General features: G+C 42.1%; 1 pseudogene across 1 annotated transcript; it reads right to left on the reverse strand.

Moving 5' to 3' along the window:
• Positions 1–435: 435 nt before the first annotated feature.
• On the reverse strand, positions 436–15,893 carry LOC127492321 (ribosome biogenesis protein NSA2 homolog pseudogene; annotated as a pseudogene). Its single transcript, XR_016214651.1, has 5 exons — positions 15,602–15,893; positions 13,232–13,298; positions 12,923–13,055; positions 6,486–6,619; positions 436–1,851 (listed from the first exon to the last, which is right to left on the reverse strand). The product of XR_016214651.1 is annotated as a ribosome biogenesis protein NSA2 homolog pseudogene (transcript).
• Between the last annotated feature and the right edge of the window lie 11,223 nt (positions 15,894–27,116).

Below are 27,116 nucleotides of genomic sequence, written 5' to 3' on the forward strand. Positions count from 1 at the left end.
CTATATAGACTTAATTCTAAATATCAGGTGGTACCTTTAAGTCAAGCTAACCCATCACCTTGAATGCATATAATTTCTTGAAGAACATTTGAATCTTACTTTCAATTTTGAAATATGCATTACATTATCACTAACTATAGTCGTCGTATTTTCTAGATCTCAAAAATTTATTACTCCTAAGAAACTTGTACCCCAAAACTAACAATATGCAATTTCCATTTCATTTGTCATCGTTTATTATTATAGCATGTATCTCTAAACAAGGCCTTCTAAAGCACTGTCCCAATGTCCTTACCTCTAACAAATTAATAATTCTTTGTGACACTTAAATATCTAGCCAGTGTTAAAATTCCCAATGTTCTCATTTGAGTAACATTTAAAAAAATTGGAATCAGGATCCAAATATAATCCATATATTAAGATAGGTTATAAGAGTTTTTTTTTTGCTTTAATTATTCACATTTTATTAACATGTAAACCTTAAGCAGACTCCAATAAAGAACAGTCAGTAAAAGTGCATCTTTTTAATGTTTTTTACACCTTAAAATAATTCTCTTGCTGACTGCAGACATGAAGGCTATTTGGAAGTATTCAGAAAAATCATAGTAAAGACAGTTTTCCCACTTAGTTTGTAGTCTTCAATAATGATTAGGAGTTACTGTTGTCAAACAAGTAAGACTGCATTTATGCATCCATCATTTTCAGGATTGTTGGTAACCTGGGCATATTTCCCCCAAATAACCTTGCCTCCTTGAGTCACAAGGCCCAGCTCGCTCACATTCACCTCAATGACAGTACCTTTAGTAATTACACCCAGAGCTGTGTATAATGGGGATGATAGATTCTTTTTTACACCAAGTATTGGCAGACAGAAGGTGGCTTTCAGTTCTGGATGTGTTACATGGGCCTTCTTAAAACGTAAGCCCATTGGTCTAATGAATCTTTCATATTTAGGTGGTTTTCTTGTAAAGCCATCTCCAACAAAGCAGACTTTGGTAACCATCCTCTTCCATGCCTTCTTTTTTCTTTTCCCTGTCCGAATAACTTTTAATACTTCTGTTTCTCCCTGGGCACAAACTTTAGGCAGAGGGACTTCCCATTTTCCCGCCTTCTCTTTTCGTTTTTGTTTAATCATGTTGGAAAGTACTTTAGCTCGGGACTGTCCTTCTCTGTCTAGCAGATAGGCAGGCACTGCTCCCTTGGGAGTCTTTTCATCATTCTTTTGTTTGGTGTTTCTCTCATGCATCTTGATAGTCTTTTTCATCTGTATTTTCTCAGCATGGCGCTGCTTATGGTAGAGCTTGGCCTTCAGACCAATCATCTTTTTTGCTTTCTTTGAATGTTCATGAGCCTCCCCACTTTCCTTTTTTCTCTTTTTCTCATGGTAATCCAAACTGCACCCATAGCGTTTACGGTGTAATAAGTTCAATATATTCATTTTGTGGCATGGTGACGGCCTTAGAACCGCCAGGTGCAGCCTCCTGGGTGCGAAGAAGTTCCCAACTTTCAGGGCTCACAGGTTATAAGAGTTTTAAAAAACCCTTAGGTCTGCTCTTTCTGCCCTGAAAATTTACTTAGAAACTCACCTTGCCTTTGACTTCGAGTGGGATGAAATCCATTTTTATTGTTTTTGTGATTGTAAAACGTTTTCATATATATTAATAATTATACTGGTAGTTTTCAAAATTCCATGCTGTGCCTTGGTATTTAAAATAGCCATGATGTAATTTATCTTTTTTCAATAACAGTGTATGCAGAGCCCTTATTTGGGCTCATGTAAAGCCATGTGAGGGAAATGCTGTTACCATTGCAGCTCCACAATGAAGAAACACGCTGGTTGAATTCCTTGCCCTGCATGTAAGGAAATGAGTCAAACACTCTGAGTTTTACAGCCTGTATCCCAAACACTGAGCAAACCATCTCTTACATGTACCACGAATGCATCACGAGAGGCTGAAGTCTTACTTGTGGGAGCACATAGAAACTTCGGAGGTTTTTGTGTTGTTTTTGTTGATAGCTTTTACTTACCCATTACTTTTCAACGAAGAGAGATCCATGTCTCCTTCAATTTCAGCAGAATTTATACCCAGGTCTCAGCTAAAGAGTACTGGCCATAGTGATTGGGAGTGGGTACATTTTCCCAAGCTATTCCTTAAAAATATTACTGGGATATTGGTACTGGGGACAAAGTGATTGGGGGTGGGTACATTTCCCAAGCTATTCCTTAAAAATATTACTGGGATATTGGCCGGCGCCGCGGCTCACTAGGCTAATCCTCCGCCTAGCGGCGCCGGCACACCGGGTTCTAGTCCCGGTCGGGGCGCTGGATTCTGTCCCGGTTGCCCCTCTTCCAGGCCAGCCCTCTGCTGTGGCCAGGGAGTGCAGTGGAGGATGGCCCAGGTGCTTGGGCCCTGCACCCCATGGGAGACCAGGAAAAGCACCTGGCTCCTGGCTCCTGCCATCGGATCAGCGCGGTGCGCCGGCCGCAGCGCGCCGGCCGCGGCGGCCATTGGAGGGTGAACCAACGGCAAAAGGAAGACCTTTCTCTCTGTCTCTCTCTCTCACTGTCCACTCTGCCTGTCAAAAAAAAAAAAAAAAAAAAAAAAAATTTACTGGGATATTGGTACTGGGGACAAAAAAAAAAAAAAAAAAAAAAAAACTTCTTTACTTGTGGATTTGGAGTTGCTGTCACTGCCTTGCCAACACATATAGGCTGAGAAGGAAAGTAACACAGAGCAGCCAGCCACACAAAGCTGGGAGACCGGGAGGAAGTAGATCCTGGTCATGCTGTTTGAGCCCTGAGCAAGCCATTCCTGAAGACAGACTAGCCTTTTTCTTCTACGACTTGTGTGATCCAATATCTTCCTTTCTGGCTTGAAACAGCTTGGTGGTTTTTGCCTTCATTCAAGACAAAACGTGCTCTAACTGATGGAGAACACTATAGAGTTAAGAAACAAAATGACCTCATCTACTCCTTACATGTGCTCAGTGTTTTAATTGCTGGCTAAGAGAATCACATTTTGTCATTATGTAATATTTCCATACACAAAGAATAAAACATCTGTAGGAGAACAGCTCCTCTCTCTCTCTCTCACACACACACACACGCACACACCCCACATGAAAAGGGCACCTGTCAAACTGCACGCCATTATTGTCTTATCTTGTTGCTGCTTTGAGATATGACTTTAATATCTTCTCTCTGGGGACCCAATTTTTTTTTTCAGTTTACTGCAACTAATCTTTCTCAACTTCATGAAGTCAACACAATTACAATCTGCTCCTTGCAGCAGATCTTAAATAATGCAATCTGCTCTGAGTGAAGCCATCAGTAATGCACACTTGCTAAGTGTGGCTTGCCTGTGTTCAGACCAAGGCACAAATTCATCATGGCTAATTAAAAAAAAAAAAAATACCTGCAGGGTACTTTGTCACTTTCATGGGCCCTATGCATTTTGCCTTCGTGAATCCCTTCCTCCATGAAAAATATTATCAATTAAATTTAATGACTACATTGGTATTAAGAAAAATATAATCCAAGCTAGAATACAGTCATTTTATAATCATATTTTAAAAGGTACATTTGCATGGGCCCCTAACTGCATCCTGGGCCACAGGCACTGTGTGAATTCTGCCTAGTGAACAAATGTGCCCAATATTCTGATCAGGTAACAAACAAGGCAACGCTGGTGAGAAAGCTCTGATGAGAAATAGGATTGGGGTAGAATTTTCAAAAGCCTCCCCCGTGAAATATAAGTCAAGTGCAAGGTGGAAATTGGTGACTTTAAGTTGGAGAAAATGGAGAAAGCAACTTGACAATGACTTCGAGGTTAACAGTGTTAGTGAGGGACTAAGTCTTCATCATGCATCTCTTTGTTGTGATACATGGGAAAGGTCACAGCTCCATTTCTGGGATATTCCTGCCAAGAATGCCTGGCCACACTTAATTGTGAGGAATTTTTGGGAAGACCCAGATTGAAGGTCATTCCACTGAGTGGAAAATGTGGACTACTTAAATATGCAAAGGATATGAAATATGGGGAGACTGAGGGGCCGGCCAGGGTGGAGGTATCCAAAAAGACATGTTAACTCAATGCAGAACAAACCCCTAGAGTGAAAAGGAAGTGGCATTATTGTGAAGCAGGCAGCAATTTAAAGGGCACGGTGGACTTGCCAGCTAGGAGAATCAGATTTAGTAGGGGGGATGTCTTTGTTCCAGAAACACACTGGAATGTTCAGAGACAATGGAACATCATGTCTGGTTTGTTCTCACAAAGGCTCAGAAAAAGATGAATGATAATGGATGCATTCTGAAAGCACCAAGGATGGAGTAAAGGTTACACATCAGCAACTACAGAAACCAAAAGGAGGAGATGCTGGATGTCATTTCCCTGTTCCGGCAGCTTTTCCTTAAGTCTGCAGCTATTTTTTTTTTTAAATACAAACAAATGGGAGAAACAAAGAATGGATTTTAAATATGAAAATAGTAAAATATATTGCTAACTCCAATCCAATACTACTGAGTTCTTTCTCATCTTCCTCCTTCCATAGTTCTAAATATCTACTCCAGCACTGAGAAAGTTGGCTCCCAGTATCCTCAATTTATTTTTTATTGACTCAGACAACATACTAAACTGAAGCCAGGGCAGAAGAAAAAGGACTTCAAAATAACAGGAAAAGGAAAAGAGAAGCCATCCCACTTTTACTAAAAAAAAATAATAATGATGATGATGATGAATACACTCCCAGTTTCACTTTGTAAATTCAAACTGAACAAATCCTAACAAAACTTGGGGACAATTTTATCAAGCCCAGTGAAATATTCTGCCCTGGAAATTTCCAAGAGAAGCATTCTTTAAAAACACAAGTCATCATTTTAAGTGAATAAGAGAAAGAAAAAGCCAATTCAAGCCAGTCAACATAGGAAAGATATTTTCATCAGTGTGTATGTACCTGGTTCTATGTTTCTCAAGAATTACCTGGAGAAAATCTGATTAATTGCAGTAGAAATAAATTTGATATGCCCAAGGGTATATGAAATGTTCATTGAACATTAGTAGTAGTGTAACAGTAATAGTAAATCACTAAGAAATGGTGATCTTGAGGTCACTCGCTTCTCACAAAGTTTTTCCAGACCACAGTGGAGCCCAGGACATTGGAGAACAGTTGTACAAATCGGACACTTTACATATTCAGGGACCTATCATTCACTTAGTATGTGGACGCACAGTGTTCCAACTCCTAGCAGACAGGTAGAGCTCCACCTACAGAGCTGCACACCGTGAGCCTAGCACTGACCATCACCGTACCCTCTCCGCGCCGTTCCGCATGCCTGGCCTCTGTGCCTGGGCTCTCTTCACCTTGCCTGTCCCCGAAGCCTTCCTAGACCACTCTGGGCCACAGTAACAATTTGTTCCCATGTTTCATGGTCTATAGCTCCACTGCCCAAGCTAGCATAATTACCTTGTATTTTTATTTAAACCAAAGTTACATAGCATTGTTCTCAGGTAGGGTCTCATATGGAAAGCTGGCATTGCAGGCAGTGACATAACCTGCCATAACCCGAAATTAATAATTTGAGTCAGCTATTTTGAAGGGATTCTCTAGCTATAGTATCCTTTTAAAAATCGTGTTGTATAATATCAAAATATATACTTATTTAAAATATTCAGGAAACATCAAGTTTGACATATACATACATATACATATATATATACACACATATATATACATAAATCATAGAAAAATCTCTGCTAACATTTTGGCTTATAACCCTCAAAACTAGAATCTAGCTACTTACTATGTGCACTCACATATATGTATATATCTTACATATAGATGTGTATATACAATTGTATACAAGTTGGTAGGTCTTCAGTACATTTTAAAAATTAATAAAACTTGAAGATCTTGCAAAACAAAACTATATATCATTTCACAGCCTACATTTTATCTAAAAATGTTTATCTTTCCATATTTCTACATACAATTCCACATAATAATTTGTAATTTCTCTGGAGTATTTCATTGTGGAGGTAGATTTTAATTTAACCAATTTTAATAGGTGGATTTTAGAAATTTCAATGTTATGAATAAGCAATATGATGAATATTGTCATGTAAAACAAATATATATAATGTACTATGAAAATTACATATGATATTTTTGTCTGTTCTTCGTAATAGTGAAAAATTTCAAGCAACTTATATGATTATATAACATAAATATATTTCTGTTCATGTCTTATATTTCCTTTTATATTAGGTCCTAGAAATAAGATTGCAAGATTGATACTTCTACCATTGTAGATAAACATTTTCTGAGGATGATGGGACATTACAGTAATAGGCATTCCAAGAAACAGTATAATTGCATCATGAGCAAGCTACAATAGGTACTTGATAATCTTGTTCTTATTATGCCAATCCTTTTAATTTACTTAAGCAGCAGAGAGACAGAGAACTTCCATTTGCTGGTTCACTCACCAAATGCTGGCATTAACTGGGGCTGGGCCAGGCTGAAGCCAGGAGCAGGAACGGAATCCGGGTCTCCCACATGGTTCATGACAGTCCTTCTAATGCTTCATGTAATCCCAACCTTCTGGAGCTGGATTTAGAATCTGAATTCCAACAACATTCCAAGGCAAGAGCTGAGTGGCAGGATTTTCCCCCATTACTATAAGGACCAAGGACTTCAAGTTGGGCAGACTACCTTTCTGCTTAACAATGACTCATCCCTACCCCTTTGCCTGTCAGAAGTCACATGTTATCAGCAGGTAAAGGAGAGAGCTGCAAGCCAGACCTGAGGGCTATTAGATCATCCCAGATTCCTGAAGATCAACCAGAATTCCTTAAGTCTCTACAAATCCTTCTTCTCTAAGCCTCTCCCCCTCCTCTTCTTATTGCTCTATCTCCACACACACACACACACACACATACACATCTTCTATTCACAAAAGTAAAAATAAAGAGTATTTTTTAAATGGGGGAAAATTATTTCACACAGGTTTCAGGGAAGGGAAGTCCTTGTTCCGAGCAAGCCTAATCAGCAGCCTGCATCCCTTAGGCAGCTAGCTTTGGTTTTCTGTTTGGTGTGTAACTGTGTGTGCTTTTGCAAAGCCTCATCTGGATTCCTTCTGCAAATGAGCATTTCCCCTGGGAACGTCTGGGTGATGCTGTCGGGGTTCAGCAGAACTGGGCTAACCCCTACCTTCTCTGGAAGCCTCTGTTTCTTTATCTGCAAAATAGGACCAATAAGACCTACTGAAAGGATACAGTGTTTTTTGTTTTTGTTTTTTTTTGTTTTTTGTTTTTTGTTTTTTTTTTTTTTTTTTGACAGGCAGAGTGGACAGTGAGAGAGACAGAGAGAAAGGTCTTCCTTTACCGTTGGTTCACCCTCAAATGGCCGGAGCACCGCACTGATCCGAAGGCAGGAGCCAGGTGCTTCTCCCATGGGATGCAGGGCCCAAGCACTTGGGTCATCCTCCACTGCACTCCCGGGCCACAGCAGAGAGCTGGACTGGAAGAGGGGCAACCAGGACAGAATCCGGCACCCCGACCAGGACAAGAACCCGGTGTGCCGGCACCACAAGGTGGAGGATTAGCCTATTGAGCCTTGGCGCCAGCCCTAGGATACAGTGGTTTTTAAGAGAGCATCTATACACAGTTCTTGGTGGTGCCTGACAGAGACTAAGCACTTAATACATAGCTTTTGTTATTCACTAAGCTTTTTTGTCTCCATTCTTCTTAGAAAGACCTTGAAAGAAATCTTTAGGTGAGGTTCTTTAGAGTGATCTCAGAAACTAGGTGAGGGTTGTATTGTCCTGGATTTAAATGCCAGCTCTGCCACTTAGCAGCTCTAGGGGAAAGTCATCTAAGCTCTGTGAGTTGTTTCTTTCTTGTGTATCATACTTGCCTCAAAAGCTTCTTGAAGGAAATGGTGCCCATTACACTTTTGGCATCTATTTGTATTAGGTCTCAAAGAGCAATTCTGATGATAATATTCAAGTGGTACAAAGAGGCAAGGAAGATACTTTGCTGATGCTTGCACAAAATGAATTTCATTTCTGATCATTTCCAGTAGATTCACTAGTGACTACAAATCCTTGAAGACAGAGACAGTGTCTGTTTTGCTTGCGTTTTATTCATTGAATTTGTCTACTACTGATAGTAGGTGCTCAATACATTTAGTTTAATAAATGAACGTGTCAGGTGATTGATAAATGAATGCTCTGGTGATTAAAAAAAGTCATTTATTTCACTAATCTACAATTATAGCTTTGCAGTCAAACAATTGTTCTTAAATCTTGACTCAATCACTTACTGAATGAGCTCAACTAAGTTGCTTGATTTTTTTCTCAGATTCCCTCTCAGGAAAATGAGAATAATAGAATCCAATTCAGGGCTGTGTGGGTTAAAAGAGATAATGTGTGTAAAGAGCTAAAAAAGAGCTTATGCTCAGAGCTTAGGCCGGTGTTTGACCTAGTGGTGAGGATGCCGGTTAGGATGCCTGCATCCCACATCACAGCACTGGGTTCGATTCCCGGCTTCAGCTCCTGACTCAAGCTTCTGGACCCTAAGAGGCAACAGTAATGGCTTAAGTACTTGGATCCCTGCCATCCATGATGTAAATCTAGGTTGAATTCCTGCCTCTCAGTTTTAGCCTCAGCTCAGCCTCAGCCATTTGCAGAGGGAACCAGAGAATGGATGTTCTTGCTTGTGTTCCATCTTTCAAATAAATGGATATTTTAAAATGTTTTTAAAAGTTTGCTCTCTGGAAAAAAAAGACAACACTGCCTAGGACCTCAACATACCTCAGCTGACTTGAATTTATGCCACGTTTTCCTACTCTGCCAAAATATTCTCTCAGATTAGAAGTGCACACATGTTTAGAAAGCCTTGCTGGTTTTTAATACCAAGATGGCAAAAAAGAGAAAGAGAGTGAGTATGGGAGGCCAATTACCTTCCCTGAAGTGCCCATAACCCCTACTCAGTAATTCCATCTCAATGCTCCATTATAATTAAACATGCAAATAGCAGGTCCTTGGATTCTTATCATTTCTGGTAAGGAGGATCATTTGCATCCATTTAGATAATGATGATGATGCCAACAGATCTCTTCCATTCCAAGCTGTCTTTCACTCAAAAGAGTCAGACCCAGAGGTGCTTTTAGAGACCACATTGATGGATTAATTCCATCATCATAGGGCTGTAGGAATCCCTGGGGCAGCAAGAAGACAGAATAACTTTTGCCAGTGACACCGCACAAACAGCAGATTAGGAAAGCAAATAGCATATAACTCACCCAGCTCAAAATGTAAGGGAAATTGACAAAGCCAGCAAGAAAGAAGGGAAAAGCCGCGATGAGCAGTGCTATAATTTAGCTGTAGATTTCAAGTAATAAGGAATCCACAAACTAAGGTCACTTCCCCTGGTGCTCTGGGCAGCACGGAGACATTGCTGGAGGAGTGACTCAACAGGAAGAGGGAAGAACCCACCTCATCTGTGACCACTCACATACCCATCTTCAACGATGCCACTGGATAAAGAAGCGAATGAACTAAGCTCTGGGCTTGTGTTGTATGCTAGTTAGGTCCAAATCTGCCTGAGCCCTGCTATTTTGAGCAGACCTGCTCCCACTCGAAACAAGACAAACACATGATCATCCCTGTGGACCTCATCCTTCAGGAACCCTTGGGCCTAGATTATTTCTTGAAATGCCCCAATTTCCCTTGGTTTTTGCTTTTTGTTTATGTCAGACAACAAAGAGGGATCTTAGCTTTCTGAGGAGACTGAATTGTATAAGTTCATAACCTTATTATAATTATCATAAGCCTTTGAATATGATAAATACCATGGATCAGTTACCCAGGTAAAGAGGAGCACAAATATACACAGCTTTCATCACAACTTCATTTCGTTTAGAGGAACTTCACTGAACCCCTACTGTTTATCTACTGACCCGACCCAACAAACCTAAGTAAATGGATTTCCAAGGCTGTGTCTGACTGCATATCCTTTATTTCTGTAAAGAACCATGGTGTTCCAAGCACCATGCTAGGAACTGGGATTACCATTAAAGCGTTGCTTCTGCTTCTGATGTGTTTGCAATGGTGATGGTTTGGATGTAATTTTTCCTCCACAAGTTCATGTGCTATAAGCCTGGTCCCCAGCGAGGCATTATTGAGGTAGTGAAACCTTGCAGAGGTAGGGCCTATTGGAAGGTAGATGGGTCACTGAATGTGTGGATGCCATGTTGTGGGAGTGAGCCAGGTCTCATGGGGCTGGATCAGCTCCTGGGTTATTAGGAAGTGAGTTCCACTGTCTCAGTTTGCTTTCTTAGCACATTTCTCTCTGCACATGGCTAGTTTCCTTTCTACTTCTTTACCATGTTGTGATATAGTCAGGGTGACTCTCTCCAGGACACCAGTACCTCGTTAAGACCTCTTGCCACCAGAATAAGAAGCCCAATCTACTTATTTGTCAAGTGTCTAGTCTTGAGCATTTGATATAGCAACATAAAATGGACTAAGAGCAACATAATAGAGGATATGGATGTTTGAAGGCGTTGTTTTATTAATGCCTGATAACTGCCTCAACAGAGGTATACAAATGTCCTGAGAGTATGGAAGAGAAGGTGTGGCTAAGTTTGCCTCGGGAAGTGAGGGAAGGCACTACAGAGGAAGTGAGATTGGAGTGCAGCACTGGTGTATAAACCCACTAAGGAGGTGGGGTGATGACAGCATTCCCGGCAGAGACAACAGCTGGGGCAAAGGCATGGTGTCGTGAAATAGCCTGGCAGGAGCAATGCTGAGTTTGTTGTGGGTAGAACAGAGGCGATAAGGGAGAGACAGTAGTGGAGAAGCAGCAAAGTACATACATATAGATTTTGTCAGTTGTGCCCTCTCAAATTTCGTTGTGCCAAAGGATTTTCAGCATGAAAAAGTAACAAAATCAGATTCATGAATTCATCTGTTAATGTATTACAGTGATGCAGATAATGCTGTAGTTCTGTATAGGAAAAACAAAAACCAAGTCTTTCTGTTGTCAGTCAAGCTATTATCAAACCCCATTTTCCATCACTACTGCCATTAAAAAAAAAAAAAAGCATGCAGTTAAATTAGTTTCCAGACTGTCAAAAAGCCCAGTGGAAAATGAAGTGTATTTCTGACACTGAATTCAGTGTCTAGTCCCCAGGAGGATGGCCATGCAATACAAACAGATGATGACGTGAGCTTCACAAATTTGAACCAAGAAAAAGCAGCTGCTACCTTAAACTAGTCATTAATAATATTTAAACACTAGCTGATGGCACATTGTGGATATTGGGGCCACTGTTAAAAAAAAAAAAGCTCAATTGTTATAAACATACTGGCTTCACTTTAAGATGGTGTTGATGATAGCGGTAGGGGGAAAAGGGGGTGGATTATTTAAAGCTAAAGTGTTTATAGCCAAAATAACCCATGAAAAATTTATTAAATGGTCCATAAAGCACAGTGCACATGCAGTATGGATATACAGATTTACAAATGTAATTCCTAACCAATAAGATTGATAAAAGGGTACATATTATAATTTGATTTTCTCTTATTTTTGCTAGGTCAATGTATTTTGGATTTTCTAACTTAAAATGCATGTGTGCCGTTAACACCACTATAACATTTCAAACAGAAAAACTGGCAGATAAATGCGCTTTAAAAATTTTAATTAGCAGGCCCTGGTGGTTGTTCCCATTGTAACATAACTCTTCTCCACACTGATGTTTTGTCTTGAGTAAGAAAGCAGCCCCAGCACTGTGGCATAGTGGATAAAGATGCTGCCTGCAGTGCCTGCATCCTATATAGGCAAGTTCCAGTCCTGGCTGCTCCACCTCCAATCCAGCGCTCTGCTATGGCCTGGGAAAGCAGAAGATTGCCCAAGTCCTTGGGCCCCTGCACCCACTTGGGTGGGGTGCTGGAGGAAGCCAGGAGCTTCCTCCGAGTCTCCAACTTGTGTTCAGAGGCCCCAGGACTTGGGCCATTTTCCACTGCTTTCCCAGGCCATAGCAGAAAGCTGGATCTTAAGTGGAGCAGCCAGGACTAGAATTTGCACCCATATGGGATGCTGGCACTGCAGGCCGGAGCCTTACCCACTATGCTACAGGGCCCACTACCCAAGCAGCATCTTAACCACTGTGCCAAACTGTGCACTTGAAAACTACTGATAACTGAGGTTTGGTCTAAAGACTTTAACAGAAGGAAGGAGGTCAGAGAGTGACTGGGAAATTGCACAGTCAATGCTGGGGTCCTACATATTACTATGTCAGCATGAGTTTTTCCATTTAACTTCCCTTGCATATCACACAGAAGTCACCCTATGGAGTCCACCTTCCAAATGTCCTCCAGTTGCCATAGCAGGTAAGTGGTGAGGTTCACCCACTGTGTTTCACTGGCTGGCCGATTCCCATTGGTCAGCACTGGGGAGGGTGCCAGCTTGGTCCATGCAGATGTCTCTCCAGTTTCAGGGAGGATTATCTTCCTTTGAAACTTAAGATGTTGGACTTACAGGCTTGTTTTTGTGTAAATTTGGATTTGGCAATGACTAGAAACTGATTTCAAAGACTCTAATGGTAAATGTTTCACATCTGCTGTTGCACCCTTAAATGTCATTATTAACTGGTCAACTCTTGCCTCCTTCTTTCTAGAACAAGCCTTTCAATTCATACCCACTCACACCCTACAGTGGTTAAAAACCTAAAATGTGGATTCAGGCATACCTGCATTCTAATCCCAGCTGAATCCTGGATAAATTACTTCTGATTCACTTTGCTCAGCTCCAAGAAGGGGGAAATAATTGTTTCTACCTCACAGGTTGTTTTGGAGTGTGAACAAGCAAATACATAGACTGTAGTCAATTTAGTGCTGATCATAAAGCAAAGCACTCACAGGCAGGTGTTTGGTGCAGTAGTTAAGGCACCAGTTGAGGGGGCCAGCGCTGTAGCATAGTAGGTTAGGTTAAGTCTCTGGCGTCAGTTCATGTCCCAGTTGCTCCTCTTCAGATCCAGCTCTCTGCTATGGCCTGGGAAAGCAGTAGAAGATGACCCAAGAGGCCAGCACTATGGCTTAGTGGGTAAATCTGCTGCCTTCAATGCCACCATCCCATATGGGCGTCAGTTCAAGCTGCTTCACATCCGGGCCAGCTCTTTGCTATGGCCCGGAAAAACAGAAGATGCCCAAGTCCTTGAGCCCCTGTACCTGTGTGGGAGACCAGGAAGAAACTCCTGTGGCTTCAGATCTGCTCGGCTCCAGGCGTTTTGGCCATCTGGGGAGTGAACCAGCAAATAGAAGACCTCTCTCTCTCTGCCTCTAACTCTGTTTCTCAAAAAAAAATTTTTTTTTTAATTTAAAAAATACACCAGTTAAGATGCCAACATATTATATTGAGGCGCCTGGGTCGGGGTCCCAGCTTCACTACCAATTCCATCTTCCTGCTAATGAACAGCTTGGAAGGCAGCAGGGACGACTCAAGTAGTTGAGTCTCTGCCACCCACGCAGGAGACCTGAATTGAGTTCCCAGCGCTCGGCTTCAGCCTAGCTCATCCTTCACAGCTGTAGGTATTTGCAGAGTGAAGCAGCAAATAGAGGGTCTCTGTGCATCTGTTTGTCTCTCAAATAACTAAAACAAGCAAAAACCAACACTTGCGATTGCAGGAGCCCTAAGCCAAAGAGGATTCATGCATAATGTTCATTAACTTTAAAGAAAGTCACCCAGAAGTTTAGTTGGGAGAGACATTTACCTTTAGTCTCAGGAGGCACTGCTGGTAGTCCTTGGTCCACAGTAATCTGCACCACCCCCTTGGCATACTCAGTGTTAAATAGTATCGGGTAAACAAGCACAATTAGCTCATGGCCAAAACATTCAGGCATGCTCCTGGTGCTCTACAAGCCACAGCTGTATTACACTGGCCCTCTCCCACCAGATTCTACTTAAGGTGTTTACCCTGGAGCGGCGAAGGAGGGCTATCCCAGAGGCCACCCTCAGGGCATAGGACAGTTTTTCTATAGGGGAAAGGCAGCATAATGAGACGTCCCTACAACACTTCATAAATATTATTCTTTATTCCTATTAATATTTTTGTTAAAGTTAATCATTGCCTTGTGGTCTGCCAATTTTGCTTCCTCATAGCAAGAATACTCTTCTAAAACATCCCATATTATAGTGTAGGTTCAAGTCCCAGTTGCTCCACCTCTGATTCAGCTTCCTGCTAAGCCTCCTGCAAAGCAGTGGAGGATGGCCTGAAGTGGGCCCCTGCCCCCCATGTGGGAGACCTCCATGGAGTTCCAGCCTCCTGGTTTCTGCCTGGCCCAGCCTCTACCATTGCAGCCATTTGGAAAATGAAACAGCAGATGGAATCTCTCTCTCCCTCCCCCTCTGTCATTCTGCCTTTTAAATAAATAAATACATCTTTTTAAAAATACTAAATAAATAAAATATAAGATTGAAGGTACAGAATTCCATTATGTATAATTAATATGACTCAATGCCTTAATTCTATTTCCTTAATAAATAAGAAGAAATGTTCTAAGCTTTCTATACTCCTAGCCAAATGCACCTAATAAGAATGCATTATTTTTTGCAAGATTACTTTTTATTAAAGATTAATATAAATTATAAGATTATGTTTCCTTATAGATTAATATAGTGTTAGTATAAAAGATTTTCAGATGTCTCAAAAAGTTTTAGTACCTTAATTTCAAACAAAACTTCTAATGACTCCTCTGAAATGGCACTGCCGTTGAACCTCAGCTTCACATTTTGGAGTCAGTACAGCTTTGTCATTTCAGAGAATGTCAAGTGGATGACTCCAAAAAGATGATAGTCTTCTGAGTGCTGTGAAACTATTCAAGCTGTTGATGATATCAATAATAGAAAAAACAGCAAATACAACTGAGGGCTCATTGTTTGCTGAGCACTGACTGCTGCAAGCATTTTACCTACATTAAATCATTTTTCTCCCAAGAGCTCTTCGAGGTAGGTGTGGGATTATTCACTTTTTTTTTTTTTTTTTTTTTTTGACAGGCAGAGTTAGTGAGAGAAAGAGAGAGACAGAGAGACAGGTCTTCCTTCCATTGGTTCACCCTTCAAATGGCCGCCACGGACGGTGCACTGTGCCGATCCGAAGCCAGGAGCTTCTTCCTGGTCTCCCATGCGGGTGTAGGTCCCAAGCACTTGGGCCATCCTCCACTGCACTCCCGGGCCACAGCAGAGAGCTGGACTGGAAGAGGAGCAACCAGGACAGAACCGGCGCCCCAACCGGAACTAGAACTCGGTGTGCAGGCGCTGCAGGCAGAGGATTAGCCTATTGAGCCACGGTGTTGGCCAGAAAACATTATTTTTAAAATCCAAGTTCTTGCTTCTCACGGAGAGAAAAATACTAAGTGGAGCCTGATATCATGTGCAAACAGAACAGTTTATTTAGCAGTGAGTTTATTTAGTGAGCAGTGAGTGAATTTATTTAGCATAAATTCACGTGCAAGTGTGGGCCTCCCCACACTAAGAAATATCCAACATGAGTAAGCTGGAGAGTTGCCCATAAGTGAGAGAGAGAAAGACCAAAACTGTACCTATGATTGGAAAGGTCTGTCGCTCCCCGTCTTCGTGGAGGAACAACACAGGACCCTGCGCTGTTCTTTTGTCTGCTCGGCCCTCCCCGGGTTTGCTGCTGGTTCTTCCCGGGTTGGCTGCCGTCCCTTCCACCTCCGTGGAAGGGCGGTTCCCCCTAGCCACTTTCCCCACTTCCACGGGGGAGCGGCACACCGCCGGCCGGCTCTCTCGGGGGCTGCACAGGTGTTCCTTCAGATAGAAGTTCCCCTTAGATGTTTCTGGTGCATGTTGTCTCTCTCCTCCTTTATAGTCCTCTTCCGCCAATCCCAACTCTGCTACCCACACGCCGAGTACGCTGCTCTCCTCCAATCAGGAGTAGGTCCTACAGTTTATTGGTTGAACTGGAGGCAGCTGTGTAGAAGCTGTTTCTTCCTCTCCCAGCGCCATATTGTGGGAAAGCAGATGCATAGAATAAGTCTTAATTCCAGTAACTTAGTCTAGTCCGAGTTGCTCCCCACAAAGGTCCTCTGGAGGCAGACCAGCAACGGAAAGGAGCACAAAGAAGAACAGCCTCTCTCTCTCTCTCTCTCTCTTCCTCCCTCCCTCCCTCCTTTCACCTTTTTTTTATAAGCAAGGAGGTGGCACCCCATTGGACGTGCAAGCAGTTTGGGGTCTTACCATGCATTCTGGTCCCAAATGCAACAGGTGCATCCAGGGAAGGTGGTGTATCAAACCAACAGTGAAAGAAATAGGGTTACATTGCAGGGGTACAAGAATTACAGCTCAACTAAACCACTTGCTGCCTTTTTATCCCTCATCAAGAAGGCACAGTGGAAGTGAAAGGCACTGGCAATTTGAATAAAGTAAAACCTGGGGGGTATTATTACCATCTCATGACTTGAGTGAAGCGATGAAGAGGACCTACATTTTGGTAGATGAGAAAATAGACATGTCTTCGACATGCTCATGACAAATGTGCAGCTTGTGTTGGAGTCTTGATTCCCAAGTCCTGTGGTTTTTTTTTTTTTTTTTTTTTTTTTTTTTTTATATCACACACACTTTGGAGTTTCATAGACCTCTCTCCTTTGCAAATTAGTAAATCACTTCTACTTACCAAGAGAAGAGTGCCTGCTTCATTTTAGCAAATAATTAAGAGATACTATGGACTTTGCAGAGAAATTAATTTTTTTGAATAAAAAGGATTTTTAATTACTGAAATGCCACATGATTTTTATAAAATGCCTAAGGAAATAGTGAAACATAAAGAAGAAGATAAAAATCACATCTCTAACTCAGAGAGGGACACTGGTAGACACTTTTGTGACAAAGCCTTCCACTATATAGCCACACACACTGGAATACACCTCACCTGAGATCCTACAGTTCAGATCCTACAGTTCACTCAATAATATTCCTCTATTACTACTGATATTGATATTAATTGATAAATTAATAATTAATACAAAGCAACTTATGTCATTTTTAATATCTGTGTAGTTCAGTTAACCACAATTCATGTAATCAACCCCCTATTGATGGATATTATGCTATTTTCCTTTCACGGTATACAAAATTTGATGAGCTACTTTGACATAATCCTTTGTGTATTCATCTGATTACCTCCATAGGGTAAACTCCTAGAAGTGGAATTGCTAAATTGAAGGAAATACATGTTTTACATTTTGATTCATAATTAGGTTCATAATAGCTACATAATTACTTTTCCCAGAGACAACGCAAGGGAGCTTCCAGCCCTTCCTGGTTGGTGATGAAAAGTATGGAACAGACACGACAATGAAACACATTCAATACATTTTTTTTTTTTTTGATAGGCAGAGTTTGACAGTGGGAGAAAGAGAGAGACAGAGAGAAAGGTCTTCCCTCCATTGGTTCACCCCCCAAATGGCCGCCACGGCCTGCGCTGTGCCAATCCAAAGCCAGGAGCCAGGCGCTTCCTCCTGATCTCCCATGTGGGTGCAGGGCCCAAGTACCTGGGCCATCCTCCAATGCACTCCCGGCCACAGTAGAGAGCTGGACTGGAAGAGGAGCAACCGGGACAGAACTGGTGCCCCAACTGTGACTAGAACTCAGGGTGCCGGCACCGCAGGCAGAGGATTAACCAAGTGAGCCGAGGCGCCGGCCAATACATTTTTTTCTCACTTCCTGTCCCACACTTCTCCTAGTTCTCATCTTCTAAGGGAATAACAGTTTGCTTTAACTCAATGGTCTGACTTTGCAGCATTGTTTCTAACACACATAGATACCCAAACTGGGGTCCCAGAATAACTTAATGATGGACCCTGTTGCAATCTAGGGAGTTACTCCTGCTGATCGATGAAATTGAAAACTTAGAAAAATCCTGTCAGTTGCTGCTGTGAGGTGACATATAAGTTTGTATTGTAACCTTTGATTCTAGAAGAAAGAAAGTTCTTTTCAGGCTATTCCTCTGACATGGGGGATAGAAAGAAATTCTCTATGGAGCTCTTCCAAAATCCAGGTCTTTAAGTGTTAACTACCGCATAAACACGGAGGAAGCGTCAACTCCTATCATCTTATAGATGCCGTAAATTGTACAATGAATCAATCATTCCTTGAAAAATGTGCTTTATTAACCCAGGACCACTGAATAGAAAGCCAGATTTTCAATGGTTTTCACTATGGGGTGACACATAGCACGAAGTACTAGGGACCCCTGGGTGAAGAACATTTTTTATTTGACACACACTGTCTCACTGCATGCGCAGAATATCAATGGCCTTTTGTAATGCTTCAAAAGCTGAAGCACTGAAAAATCTCCATCTCTAAACCATGTGTTTTCCTAAGAGATTACTTTAGTTGTTTGGCATCATGTAACAAGCCAATAAATTTTGATGTTGAAAAAAATCAATAAAACTGTATTTGAAATACAAATATAATGTATTTATTGTTTGCAAATTTCCACTTTGGGCTGGCCAAATCCTGGGTAGTATATACCATTCTTTCTTGCAATTCCCTCAGGATAAACATGATGGGCTTCTATCAAATTGCAAATGATGACCACACAACAAAAAGAATAAAGGCAAAGAAAATTCAAATTCTGGAAGGCCAGGAAGCAATAAACCATCTGTCCCTTCCAATTTCACCAGAGAAATGCATTTTGACTTCCAAATACAGATTTCCAACACTTCTAGGTTCACAGGTACCACAGCAAAGGTTTACAGAGAAGAAAGAAAACATCCTTCTCCCTGCTTCCTCCAGGGTGATATTTCAACAGAAAGTAATGAACACTTGACAATTTTGTAAAGTACATTCACTTATCTCATTTGGTCCTCAAGTGGGAAAGTGGCATGTAGGTAGGTATCAATACCTTGGTTTTAAGAGAAGAAAAATCAGGCTCAGACATGAGAAATGTAACTTGGATTAAGCTTGGCAAGTAGGAAGCCTTTATCCATTGGGGGCTTCTTTTATCGTCATCATCATCATCATCTTCTTCATCACCATTACCAGTGGGCTTCAAAAGATCAGAGACAACGGCTAACTCCCCAATCCTCCTAATTCTTTTTTCATTCAGCCTTTGGTTTATAACTTTCACAAAAATGCTGAATATCAATAGGGCTTTCCATTGTGTTTGTTATCCTGACTGATGTTCAAATCTTATTGTAAATAGGAAGGGATGAGTTAATCCTGATAAGCCACAGTCACCATGATGGTCAAGTTTGTGTGTCAACTTGTTGGGCCATGGAGTGCCCAGCTATCTGGTTAAACAAGATTCTGGGTGTATCCATATGGGAGTTTCTGGATGTGCTTAACATTTGAATTGGGTAGATTGCCCAACCCAGAGTAGCTGAACCTCATCCAGTCTATTAAAGGCCTGAATAGAACAAAAGGCAGTGTAGGGAGAAGCTGCTCCCTTGACAGGACTACTGTCAGACTTAGCCTTTGGTCTTTTTTGGCCTTGGGACTTGGATTGTAACTTGCATCGTTGGCTCTTCTGCTTCTTGGGCCTTGGGACTTGGACTGGGCCTATCTCATCAGTCTCCTGGTCTCCAGCTTGTCTTCTAGAGCATTTACAATCACGTGAGCCACTTCCTTATTATGCATTTCTTTCTACACACAAACACTCATGGGTATCTCAAAAAAGTTCATAGAAAATGGAACTATAAGATACATTCATTTTGGTGCATAACTTTTTTGAAATCCAGTTTTTTTCATAATACACATTTTCCATGAACTTACATACACAGCACAACCCGCTGGTTCTGTTTCTCTGGAGAACCCTGACTAATACAGTCACTCAGGCTATTTTTTTCTAAAGGTTTATTTATTTGAAAGGTAGAATTACAGAGAGAGAGAAGGAGAGACACATACAGAGAGAGAGAGAGATCTTCCACCTGCTGGTTCACTCCACAAATGGCCACAATGGTCAGGGCTGTGCCAGGCCAAAGTCAGAAGCTTCTTCCAGGTCTCCCACATGGGTGCAGGGCCCAGGGACCTGGGCCATCTTCTGCTGCTTTTCTAGGCACATTAGCAGGGAGCTGGATGAGAAGTGGGGCATCTGGGACTCAAACAGGTACCCATATGGGATGTTGGCATTGCAGGCTGGGGCTTAACCCACTAAAGCACAGTGTTTGCCCCACTCAGGCTATTTTTAAAAAAGAAAGAGTGGAATACTGTTATCCCTTAAATTAAGTGACTGGTTTGCAAGGATTAGGATGAAAATACTTAATTGATTCAAGTATCTTTGCTTAAAATACATACTGGTGTGGGTGTTTGGCTTCGGGGTTGAGGTGCCTATAAGATGCCCACATCTCACATTGGAGTACCTGAGTTCAATTCCTGGATCTCAGTCCTAACAACAGCTTCCTGCTAATACAGGTCCTGGGAGACAGTGGTGATGCTGTCGAGTATACATTTCTTTCCAATAATTCTAGTACAGTAAGTGTAGTGTATGGAAATTTTTAGGTAATACTAAGAAGAAAATTCTGGAATTTTTTTTTTTCATTTTTGCTCATATCTCAGTCTTAGTGTAAATTTCAAAGAAGATAGTTATGAAAATTGCTTTCAAAAGCCAAAATTGTACCTTAAAAAGAGATAACGAGGGCCGGCGCCGTGGCTCAGTAGGCTAATCCTCCGCTTTGCGGCGCCGGCACACCGGGTTCTAGTCCTGGTTGGGGCGCCAGATTCTGCCCCGGTTGCCCCTCTTCCAGGCCAGCTCTCTGCTGTGGCCAGGGAGTGCAGTGGAGGATGGCCCAAGTGCTTGGGCCCTGCACCCCATGGGAGACCAGGAGAAGCACCTGGCTCCTGCCTTTGGATAGGCGCAGTGCGCCGGCCGCAGTGCGTTGGCCGTGGCGGCCATTGGAGGGTGAACCAATGGCAAAGGAAGACCTTTCTCTCTGTCTCTCTCTCTCACTGTCCACTCTGCCTGTCAAAAAAAAAAAAAAAAAAAAAACCAGATAATGATAGGTGATAATAATTATCTTTTTAATGATTACAATGATTATACCAGGGAACAGTGAAGCACATGTATAAAAAACATACATGCCAGGGCTGGTGCTGTGACTTAGCAGGTAAAGCTGCTGCCTGCCGTGTTGGCATCCCGTGTGGGCATTGGTTTGTGTTCCGGCTGCTTCACTTCCAATCCAGCTCTCTGCTATGGCCTGGGAAAGTAGTAGAAGATGGCCCAAGCCCTTGGACCCCTGAACCCATGTGAGAGATCCAGAAAAAGCTCCTGGCTCCTGGCTTCGGCTCAGCCTAGCTCTGGCCATTGCGGCCATCCAGGGAATGAACCAGCAGATGGAAGACCTCTCTCTCTCTCTCTCTCTCTCTCTCTCTGCTTCTCTCTCTGTGTAACTCTGACTTTCAAATAAATAAATAAATCTTAAAAAATACATACATGCCTTACAATGTCAACCCATGTACTTAAAAATATACTTTAAATTTTTCATTTTATTTGAAAGACAGAGAAAGAGAGACATGGAGAGAAATCTTCCATCCTCTGGTTCATTCTCCATAAAATCCAAGGATGGGCCAGGCTAATTTTTTAAGAGCCCAGAAGTCCATACAGGTCTCCCACATGAGTGGCAGGGACCAAATACTTGAGCCATCACTTGCTGCCTCCCAGGGTGCACATTGCAGGAAGCTGCATTGGAAGCAGAGGTAGACTCCATCCTAAGCACTCTGATATGAGATGCAGGCTTCCCAAGCAACAACTTAAAAACTGCATCCACCCCGTCCTGTGCTTTTTATAAAAATTCTATGCAATGACCAGTCATTGACTTCTCACTAAAGGTGGGAAATCAAAGTGCAGAGAACTGTAAGAACTTTGTCAAACTAGGAAGCAACAGAGCTGGAAAGGCTCCATTCTGGTACCACCACCTCCGCCCCCCGCCACCCACCCACCCACCCACACACACCCACCCACCCACACACACCCCAAATTTATTATTAATTTTCAAAAATTCACAAAACATGGAAAAAATCCCACCGTGAACACCCATATTACTCATCACACAGATTTAACAAAACTGTTGACAGTCTTTCAATCTTTTTCTCATTTTCCTCTCTTCCTTCATTTCCTTCCCTTCTTTCCTCTCTGTAGCTAGAGTGCTTCAAAGTGAACTGTGGACAGTGCGTGTTTTGCCACAAATCCTTGAGTTGTGTCTCCTGAGAAAAAGGACATTCTCCTACACGACCACAATACAATCATAAAAACCTAATTATAATAAGTATCAATAATTCCCTGGTGTCACCTAGTACCCAATGTGTATTAAAATGTCCTGAGTCCTTCCCAAATACTCTTTTTTTTTTTTTTTTTTTTTTTTGACAGGCAGAGTTAGACAGTGAGAGAGAGAGAGACAGAGAGAAAGGTCTTCTCTCTGTTGGTTCACTCCCCAAATGGCCGCCACGGCCTGCGCGCTGCACCGATCCGAAGCCAGGAGCCAAGTGCTTCCTCCTGGTCTCCCATGCGGGTGCAGGGGCCCAAGCACTTGGGCCATCCTCCACTGCACTCCTGGGCCACAGCAGAGAGCTGGACTGGAAGAGGAGCAACCGGGACGGAACCCGGCACCCCAACCAGGACTAGAACTAGTGTGCCAGCGCCGCAGGCAGAGGATTAGCCAAGTGAGCAGCGGTGCCAGCCACAAATACTCTTTTTTGAACATGAATCAAAGGTCACAGTTTGAATTTGGCTGTTTTAGACTAGGGCAGTTTCTTCTGTTCCTTTTTTTTTTTTTTAAATGACACTGATATTTTGAAGCAATCAAGCAAGCTGTTTTGTTGAAGGTCTCACATTCCATATTTGTGACATTATGTCCTTGTAGTTACTTTGATTTTTTTTCTATCCTCTAAACATCTAGTCAAGCATGCTTTGTTGTTACACATCTAATTATTTTAAATTCATTTTTTTAAAGATTTATTTATTTACTTGAGAGTCAGAGTTACACAGAGAGAAGGAGAGGCAGAGAGAGAGAGAGAGAGAGAGAGAGAGAGAGAGAGAGAGAAAGGTCTTCCATCTGCAGGTTCACTCCCCAGATGGCTGCAATGGCCGCCCCGGCTGCGCCGATCTGAAGCCAGGAGCCAGGTGCCTCCTCCTGGTCTCCCATGTGGGTGCAGGGGCCCAAGGACTTGGGCCATCTTCTACTGCTTCCCCAGGCCATAGCAGAGAGCTGGATTGGAAGTGGAGCAGCCAGGACTTGAACTGGCACCCATATGGGATGCTGGCACTTCAGGTGGCGGCTTTACCCACTACACCACGGTGCCAGCCCCTAGTTATTTATTTTTGTTTATTTGGAAGGCAGAGAGTCAGACAGAAGGAGAAGATATCTATTGGTTTATTCCCCAAATGTCTGCAACAACTGGGATCTGGGCTAGGCTGGAGCTAGGATCCGGGAATTCAATCCAGGTGCCCCGTGTGGATAGCAGGAACACAACTACTGGAGCTCTCATCACCTGCTGCCTTCCAGGACGCTGGAATGGGAGCAGAGTCAGAACTGGAACCCAGGCGCTCCGATGTGGGTGCTGATGTCTCAAGTAGCATCTGAACCACTATGTCAAACACTTGCCCAAATATCTAATACTTAACTAAAAAGACAGGTTGTAAACAAATAATGGCAAAGCAATGGTCATCTTTAATTCTAAGAATAACTAATACTATGTGCCCTGATGCTAGAAAAGGTATTAGGGGCTCAGTTTAAAGGAAAGATAGAAGCATGAAGATACTTCACACTTAAAATCCCTTCAGTATAAAAAGCCTGCTTGTGAGGGTTTAGGATTTGGCTACAATTTTTTTTTTTTCCACAAGAATGAATTCTGGAAAAATTTAAGTGCTTGTCTCTCAGGAAATTTTGTCAGAGACACTTAAAAATCCTATTGCTTCTGCCAGTTACGGCAAGTCTGGCTAGTTAAAAAGACACTTTCTCTGCTATTTAAATGAAATTCAGTGAGATCTTGGACTTCAACCCTATTCAAAAATCCCAGAAGCATCTTTGAGCTGCTTTCCACTACTAACCTACTATTTTTTATAAAACTACACTTCTATTCAGACTTTATTCCATTGGCAACATTTAACTTACTTCCATATCATGGACTCACTAAATATAGAAATCTCATGAAACAATGAAAAAGCTAGCACCAACTTACTTTGTAAAATGTTACTTGATTAAAGAATAATGGAACTGTAAATCTGGCACTGGGATAGCATGACAAAATGATCAGAAGGTTAGGAAGATTGACATTTTGTAACACTCAAGATGGATTTTGGTTGCTGAATATGCTGTTTATAATGCAGGTCCACAAAATAATACAATGCATATTTATTTGTGTTTCATTCCATTGAACATATTTTGATGGATTCAATGGTGCGAGGCATCCAGGAAACATATCAAGTCTCCACTAACAATGAGTTTGCCATCTAATAGGGGAGATAGTCACATGTGCAGTCATTCTTAAAATAATGTGCTGAATAGTGAAATAGTGTGTCATAAGGACAAACACAAAGGCCACATCAGCCAGGCTGGCAGGTCTGGAGGGATTCATGGGAAACAGGATGACTATTATCAGTATCCACATTGCATGTTAAGAACCCAGGCCAGTTTTGTGGCACTGCAGGTTAAGCCTCTGCTTGCTGGCATCCCGTAAGGGGCACTGATTTGGTCCTTGCTGCTCCATCTCCAATCCAGATCCCTGCTAATGTGCCTGGGAAGGCAGCAGAAGATGGCCCAAGTATTAGGTTCTTGCTACCCATGAGGGAAATCTGAATGGGGTTTCTGGCTCTTGGCTTTGGCCGGGCCCATCCCTTGCCATTGCAGCCATTTAGGGAGTGGATTAGCAGATAGATGATCTCTCCCTCTCCATCTCATTCTGTGTCACTCTGCCTTTCAAATAAATAAATCTATAAAGGAGGAGAGGAAGAGGAAGAGGAAGAGGAAGAGGAAGAAGAAGGAGAAGAAAGAAAGAAAGAAAGAAAGAAAGAAAGAAAGAAAGAAAGAAAGAAAGAGAGAGAAAGAAAGAAGAGAAAAAAGAGAATAGAAGAGAAAAGAAAAGGTCAGATGCTCTTAGAACAAGCTCATGGTCATCAGCGGCCTCCTACCTATATACAACAATGTCTGACCCTTTCAAAAAAATAATAAAAAGGTGGGGCTGGCATGTAGCAGGCAAAGCTGCCACCTGTGATGCTGGCATTCCATATGGATGTTGGTTTGCATCCTAGCTGCTCCACTTCCAATCCACCTCTCTGCTAATGGTCTTGGAAAAGCAGGGGGAAGATAGCCCAAGTGTCTATGCTCTTGCCACCTTGGGGAGATCCAGATGAAGCTCCTGCCTTTGGCATGGCCCAGCCCCGACCATTGCAGCCAACTGGGGAGTGAACCAGCAGATGGAAGACTGATCTCTCTCTTTCTCTGTCTCTGTCTCTGTCTCTCTCTTTTTTTTTAAGATTTTATTTATTTATTTGAGAGGTAGCGTTACAGACAGTGAGAGGGAGCAACGGAGAAAAAGGTCTTCCTTCTGTTGGTTCACTCCCCAGATGGCCACAACAGCTGGAGCTGCACCGATCTGAAGCCAGGAGCCAGGTGCTTCTTCCTGGTCTCCCATGCGGGTTCAGGGGCCCAAGCATTTGGGCCATCCTCTGCTGCTTTCCCAGGCCACAGCAGAGAGCTGGATTGAAAGAGGAGCAGCCGGGACTAGAATCGGCGCCCATATGGGATGCCGGTGCCGCACACAGAGGATTAACCTACTGCGCCACAGTGCCGGCCCCTTTGTCTCTCTCTCTCTCTCTCTCTCTCTCTCTCTCTCTCTGTAACTCTGACTTTCAAAATAAATGAATCTTAATAAAAAAAATTTAAAAAAAAAAGAAGAAGAAGAAGAAGCCGGGGAGACAGAAGGAAAAAGACTCAGGTTCACAGCTGGGATGTGGAGACTGAGTACATGAGATTCCCTCCCACTCCCTCATCTGCAAAAGGGAGAAGGGCAGAGATGGAGACGGACAGACTTCAGACACACAACATCTCCCACAAGAGATAGGGCTTTAAAAGCAAATTCCAAAGTATAGGAAAGGGAAAAGAATATTAGGATGTCCAACAAAATCAGCCACTGGGAGAATTCACACTGTACACAATCGAGCTAATGAAGAAATCTATAAACAATTTAAAAATCACTTTGTTTGGATTCTTAAGGGAATAAAAATCCAGAAGAAAGAACAAGAGATTATGAAACAAAACCAGGAAGAAACAGAATGACAAAAGGAGGATTTGAAAAATTATAAATCTTGCAAATGAAACAGAGTCATTGAAATAAAAATTATCTTGGTGACTCTACAGTTGATGAGAATTTTTATAATTGAAAGATAAGCTGAAGATTTTACAGAAAAAACACAGCATAGATCAAGGGGCAGGTGTTACTGAATGAGAAACTGACAGAGAATAGATTGTCATGATCCAACATAGTGCTAATAGAAATTCCATAAGAAGAACATAAAGAGGATGAAAGAGAAGCAATATTTTAAAAGGTAGTGGTTGTGGATTGTTCACGATTAAATCTCAAGATTGAGAGCAGATCATGAGAAAAGATAAATAAAAACACAGTCATACTAGCAACACCAGTAAAATGCAATAGCGAAGCTGGCAAAGAGCAATAGGGAATAAACTGTCAAAGCAGCAGAAGGAAAAGGCAGATGTTCTAGGAAGGAATTCTAATCAGCATGAGTAGATTTCTTGTCAACATTTGGTATCTGAAGTCCATGAAGTGCTGTACTTCAAAGAGCTGAGGGAAATGACTGTCCCCCTAGAGTTCTGTACTCAGCTAAACATCTTTCAAGAAAGAATGAGTCAATTTAGGACATTCAAAAAAAGGAAAACTTAACTATCTGCAGGCCCCACATTGAAAGACATATTCAAAAACAATGAACTTTAGGGAGAAAGACGTTCAGACCAAGGAAAAGCATAGGCTACATAAAACTGAGGTAAACACAGAAATTGTATAAATATGCTGGTAAATTTAGTGAACTGTTGACTTTTAAAACCTTTTACTTTGGTATCAAAATCAGAGATAAAAATAATGGGG

Source organism: Oryctolagus cuniculus, chromosome 10, assembly GCF_051225735.1.
Source record: "Oryctolagus cuniculus isolate XC-2025 breed Fujian yellow rabbit chromosome 10, ASM5122573v1, whole genome shotgun sequence".
NCBI lineage: Eukaryota > Metazoa > Chordata > Mammalia > Lagomorpha > Leporidae > Oryctolagus > Oryctolagus cuniculus.